Here is a 6000-nt window from a genome sequence, read left to right on the forward strand (position 1 = left end):
TTACAAATTCTGCTTCATCCCTTCTTTGCTTGTCCTCTAATCATGATGGGAACTGTATATTTGCAGAAACAGGTTCAGTACTTTCTTTAATTTTCGGCTCAGTTGTCGGTTTAACTACCTCATCAGAATCTTGTTTTGGTTCATCTTCATAAAGGGGTTCCTCTGAAGCATTGTCTATATTACCCTATTCTACTTCTTATTAAATGGGTTCCTTTGAGTTTTTCAAAATCTTACCCGAATGGAGTGCAATTGCTTTAACTTGCTCATTCCCATCCCTACGAGGGTTATTTTCTGTGTTGCTCGGAATGCCGATACCAATTCTCTTTTGGATATCACTTATCATTTTCATCATCTAGCTTATTTGGTCCTTTAACTCAATCAATGTAGTACGTGTATGGGTGCATTTAGATTACACCTGTCTAATGTCTGATTTCATTAACTATATCTCCCCTTCGATCCTATCTAAACTCTAACCATATACAACATGGTCAACCCCTATGGCACTTTCTTGAGTTCTTTGCATATAAGGAGGTTGGTAAGTAGGATTCTACTGAGTTTGATTCTAGTTACTCCTTCCTTGATTTCCACACCATCTCAGATTTGGGTGATCCTTCCATCTGGGATTTTAAGTAATGGAATAAGGATTTACACCCCTATTCCCCACATAATTCACTTCCTAGGACTGGTTCTTGGTATATTGACAATAAGTGTGAGCTGATTCGTTTATCATTGGTCTAATGGATGTAGTCTCTAACTGGTTAAGCTTGTCCAAAATTTGTTGATATTTGTCCTCTTTGTGGACAGCTTTGGTAGTGGGTGGTCTCAGGCTATAAATAAACCTCTCGTTGGGCCACATATATGAGTTCATAACCATGTCCTCAATCAACTGACAGACTCGCTCATAAGTGTTGTTCATAAATGCCCTTTTTGATGCTGCATCCAACTTGGACCTCAGATTACCATCTGGACCGTTATAGAAGATTTGCATTTGCAGCCATTCCTACGTACCATGATGTGAGCACTTTTTTAGCAGTAATTTGAAGCATTCCCGTGCTTCATATAAAATTTCCCCTTCTATCTTTCTTAATTTACGAAGAATTTGTGTAGGAATTTTTCCGCCAGCTCATCCCATGTTGTAATTGAACTTGGAGTCTACGAATCTAACTAAGAGAAAGCTTTATCAACCAATGAAAATGGGAACAACCTAAGACAAATAGCATCGTTGATGAACCCATTAAATATAAATGTATTTCAAAGTTGGAGGAGTTGTTTCAAATGTTGGTTTTGATCCTCCATAATCGACCCACGGAACAGCAAATTGTTTTGGATCATCTGAATCATGGCCAACTTAATTTCACAGTTGTTTGCATTGATTGCTAGCCTTTCGATACTGCCTCGCACAACATCTAGATTCGATAGCGTATAATCACACTGTAACACCCTCCACTCGACTCGCTCATCTGGATTCGAGTATTGGGAGTTACTTCCTAGGATAGATGTAAACTAAACCTTTTTAAATGCCTATGTACAATTTTCCACTATGAATTAATAAAATTTCTTTACTTGGCTCCTGAATTACCTCATGTATTCTCATTACATTTATCCTTTTTGTACAATGTATATTCTTTTACAGAATGAATGAACTATGAACGTTGAACTTAAGTCTCACTTTTACTAAGTACAAAAATAAGAGTACTAATACTTATGCGCATGCATTGACTTTGCCATAAGGTTTTTTGTATAAACTTTGGCGTAGATTATAACTTCATTAGAACTCTTTACTTCTCTTCTCTTTATGTATATCAACACAATCCGCCGCCCCTTTGGCGTGGCCTTGGCGTTGTCTCTCGACACAATCTTTTTTATTCATCCTGCATTTAGATACATACACAGTAAGCTCATAAGAACTTGTGAGACATTTCTATACAATCATCCATTATTTCCTATTAAAATTTAAACATTACAACTTCCTTTACTTCTTGGACGAGTACTTACCAGAATCAACATTTCACGTAACAATCTTTTACTTACCTCACCCTTTTTAATATTCGTGAACATTCTTACCTTAGTTGGTGTTGTTCGACTTACTTGTGGGCTCATGTGTTGTATCACTGGTACACCCCATGGCGGAACAAAAAATTAAATTCGGTGATCATATCCAGGGATCTATGTGCAAGGAATGAATCGGGGTGAAAAGGGTATGAACGATTACCTTTAATCGTCTAAAAATCGAAGAAGAAAATTACACAATTGTATGTCGATTCCAAGCCGTTATGAAAACATTTCAGCCTTTACATAATCTACCCGGTGTGACAACGAACAGTAAGCACTCTAAAACTTTTTCAGAGAGAAAAATTACTTGACGACTGCTAGACCTCACACATCCCTTATTTCAAGTATATTAGGTTTTTCTCAAAAAACACTATATTTCCTAATTCGGGAATCATTAATATTTTGATATGAATCAAATCATAATAATTTAACCAAATAATATAATTACCATAATTATAATAATGTTTGACAAAAAAAATACAATTACATTAATTATAATAATATTCGATCCTAAATTATAATCACAATAATTATAACAAGGATTTCGGTAAATTATTTTTTTAGTTACATCAAACACAAGTCCACCTATACATGCTATTATAACCTTGGCCAAAACATAAAAAACTACCGATATATTCGTTGGATAGTGTGATAGATCTCTGACGAGCTTCCAAACCAATTAAGCTTTCGATTATCTATAAAACATAAGAAAGAAAACTACGTAAGCACATAATGCTTAGTAAGTTCGTAAAATATGAACATAACTTATCATTTCAATACATAACATTAAGATTAAATACAACATAATCCAACCACAAGCTTGGCACAAGCCTAAGCACAATCAACAACACATGTTAGTGCATTCAAACATAATTCACTTGAATTAACATAAGGCAAGCCATTATACATGAACATACTTCATTTGAACTCATCATTTTCATGAACATAAGTATACTTCCATTGAAGATTACCATTTCAATCCATTTCATAAATACATGATTTAGTTCATTTGAACACTTACTAATCTTTTCATGCCCGTTGAACCATTTAGAATATCATCGGATACTTGGGAAAGCTCACATGAAGTGTGCTTAAACATATAATCGTAACATTTCTTTTACATCGTTTCTCACTTGAGCTAAAAAATGGGCCTACTCACAGGAGCCGTGGGTCGAAATGTAAGCTACATGATACTGCTCACACGAGCTGTGGGTCCGAATGTAAGCTACATGATGCTGTTCACATGAGCTGTGAAGTATCCACAACAAATGTAGGACCTCAGCCATCGGTAGGACATTCAAGACCAGCACCCGAAACATGAAAACCCTAATGACATGTCATTTGTATCCTACGAATTACTAAGGTTCAAACAGGGCTCGACAATCGTCATGGCATTATTGGATATGCATAATTTAATTACATGGAAAATAACACATTAACATATAGATCAATATATCATTAAAACAATATTTAATCGTATGAATTTACCTCGACGGCCATGTTGTAAAAATTAGATTGACTAATCCAAGATTTTAGCTTTTTCTTGATCTAAATCCGTACTAGGTCTATCTTGATATAAATTGACAAATTCAATTCATTTAATACTTCTATTATGCAATTCAATCCATTTTTCATATTTTTGCAAAAATTACTATTTTCCCCCTAACATTTTAACTTTTCACAGTTTAGTCTTTAAGCTCATAAATTGAAACTTAAGCATTTTAATCTCATCTCATTCTAGTCGGATTCACTAGGGACCTATATCAACCCATACAAATCATCATTTCACAATTTCACCATGTACTTTTACTACTTTTACAAATAAGTTCCTAAATGACAATTTCATCAAAAATTACTTAACAAAACTTGTTTATTTATCAACAAGGACTCATAATCTTTCATTAAACATAAAAAATCATGTAGGAAAATTCTTGGTAAAACCCTAAATCTTTAACAATTTTTCAAATTAATCCCCAAACTAGCTAAATTTAGCTACAACAATCCCAAAAACATAGAAATAATTAAAAACGAGACTAATTTACACTTACATGCAAGGGATGTACTTAGCCGAATCAAGGAATCCTAAAACGGTGTTCTTATCCTTTGAAAAATTAGTGGAGGAAGATGAATGAATAGGAATAGAATTTTTTATTATTTAATTTTAACCTTATTTACTAAATTAGCTTTTTAACCTTTAAAAATATTCAAAATTTCAAATAAACCTTGCCATGAATATCCACTAACCACTTAAATGGTCTAATTACCATCTAAGTCCTTTCACTTTAAAGTTTTATAGCCATATGACCCTTTTAACAAATAAAACTACCTTTTTGCAGCTTTTACAAATTAGTCCTTTTCACTTAATTAAACATGAAAATGTCAAAATTTTTTAATGAAATTTTAATATGAGCCTTCTAACATCCTGTAAACATTCAAATAGTAATAAAATAAGAATTTACTCTTCAGATTTTGTGGTCCCAAAACTAATGTTTCAATTTCATTAAAAATGGGCTGTTAGAAAGTGGATTATTTTGCATCTACTGTTGCTATCTACGGTTGTGACGTATAATTATTTCTAGATCTGATGCTGGCTCTACAGGGGTGCCCCTACTCTGATTCATACACTGTAGTCCACAAAGAAAGCGAGAAATGAGTGCGTGGAACAGGTAAAAAATATAAATAAATAAAATTGTAGCTATGACTTTGAAATTTCCTACTTATTTACTTAAAGTGTAGAAATAAAAAACTAGTCTAATGATGAAGCCTCCTCGGTAATGACACCAACAACTTGATTGCCTCTCGACGTGTGAACGTTGAGAGTGTAAATTCTGCTACAAAGGATATGGAATTGAGAGGTGTTCGCAAGTATGCTGGTCAGGTTGTAATATAAATTGTTACAACGAAACACATAAGCATTCTGGTATAAAACAACAAGAGTTCTCAACGTAATCTTTCGATGAAGAGAGATAATTTATGGAAAATCATTGGTTATGTGCCTATTATACACTCAAATATTTTATTATTGAATCAATATTTCTTAAATTAAAGTAAACATATGTCTAGTGGACAAAAAACAATGCACACTATCCTTAGGGATAAGAAGCATTTTTCTTGTTTGGTAACGAAATAATCAATCTTTAGTGGTACAAAATTAATTTAAGGCTCTAGAAAAGCTAATATATTGTTACTCTATGTTCTATGTGGTGATGAAACATGTTAATATTTCATAGTATAAAATTAATTCAATGTTTTAAAAGAGCTAATATGATAAGGGGTTGCGCGCGGACCAAGATCGAGTTGCCAAGTCACGAGGAAAACTCCTACAAGGCTCTAAACGAATAGATCTGAAATCAAAACAAAGAATAAGATTAATACAAATCAGATCTGGAATTAAAATCCCCAAAACAACTAAGAACAACCAAGAATGAAAGAACTTATGAATAGATGTTTTTGAGAATGCAAGAATACGAAATCGATCTCGAAGATTGATTCCCCACAAGCTGAATCTGTCCAAGAACACCAAAACAGTAAGCAAATTAAAACAATCAGAATTTTTAATGGAATCTAAGGGTTGGTGCGCCAAGAAGACAAGAAAGAAATCGATGGAATTGAACGATTCAGGAAGTGAACAAAAGATTGCGATGCTGCCCAATTGAACACCCAAGATGGTTTCCCCAAATTTCAGCAATCGAATGGCCCCCAAACAGAAGATGTTAAAATCGGCAAGAACCCTAGAAATTGGGGATTTTATGACCAATTCTTTGCTGCCAACAAGAAGAGTGTTATTCGATTCTTTAAGATGGAAGAGGGCTGGAAACACAAAAAAAGAACAGCAAATAGATTAGTTAAAGATTCGGCATACACAAAAATAAAGAAAAGAAATTGAACAGCAAATAAACCCAAGATAAGTCCTAAGAAGCGTTGAAATCCCGAAAGATTTCACAACTC

Source organism: Gossypium raimondii, chromosome 2 (genome assembly GCF_025698545.1).
Source record: "Gossypium raimondii isolate GPD5lz chromosome 2, ASM2569854v1, whole genome shotgun sequence".
Lineage (NCBI taxonomy): Eukaryota > Viridiplantae > Streptophyta > Magnoliopsida > Malvales > Malvaceae > Gossypium > Gossypium raimondii.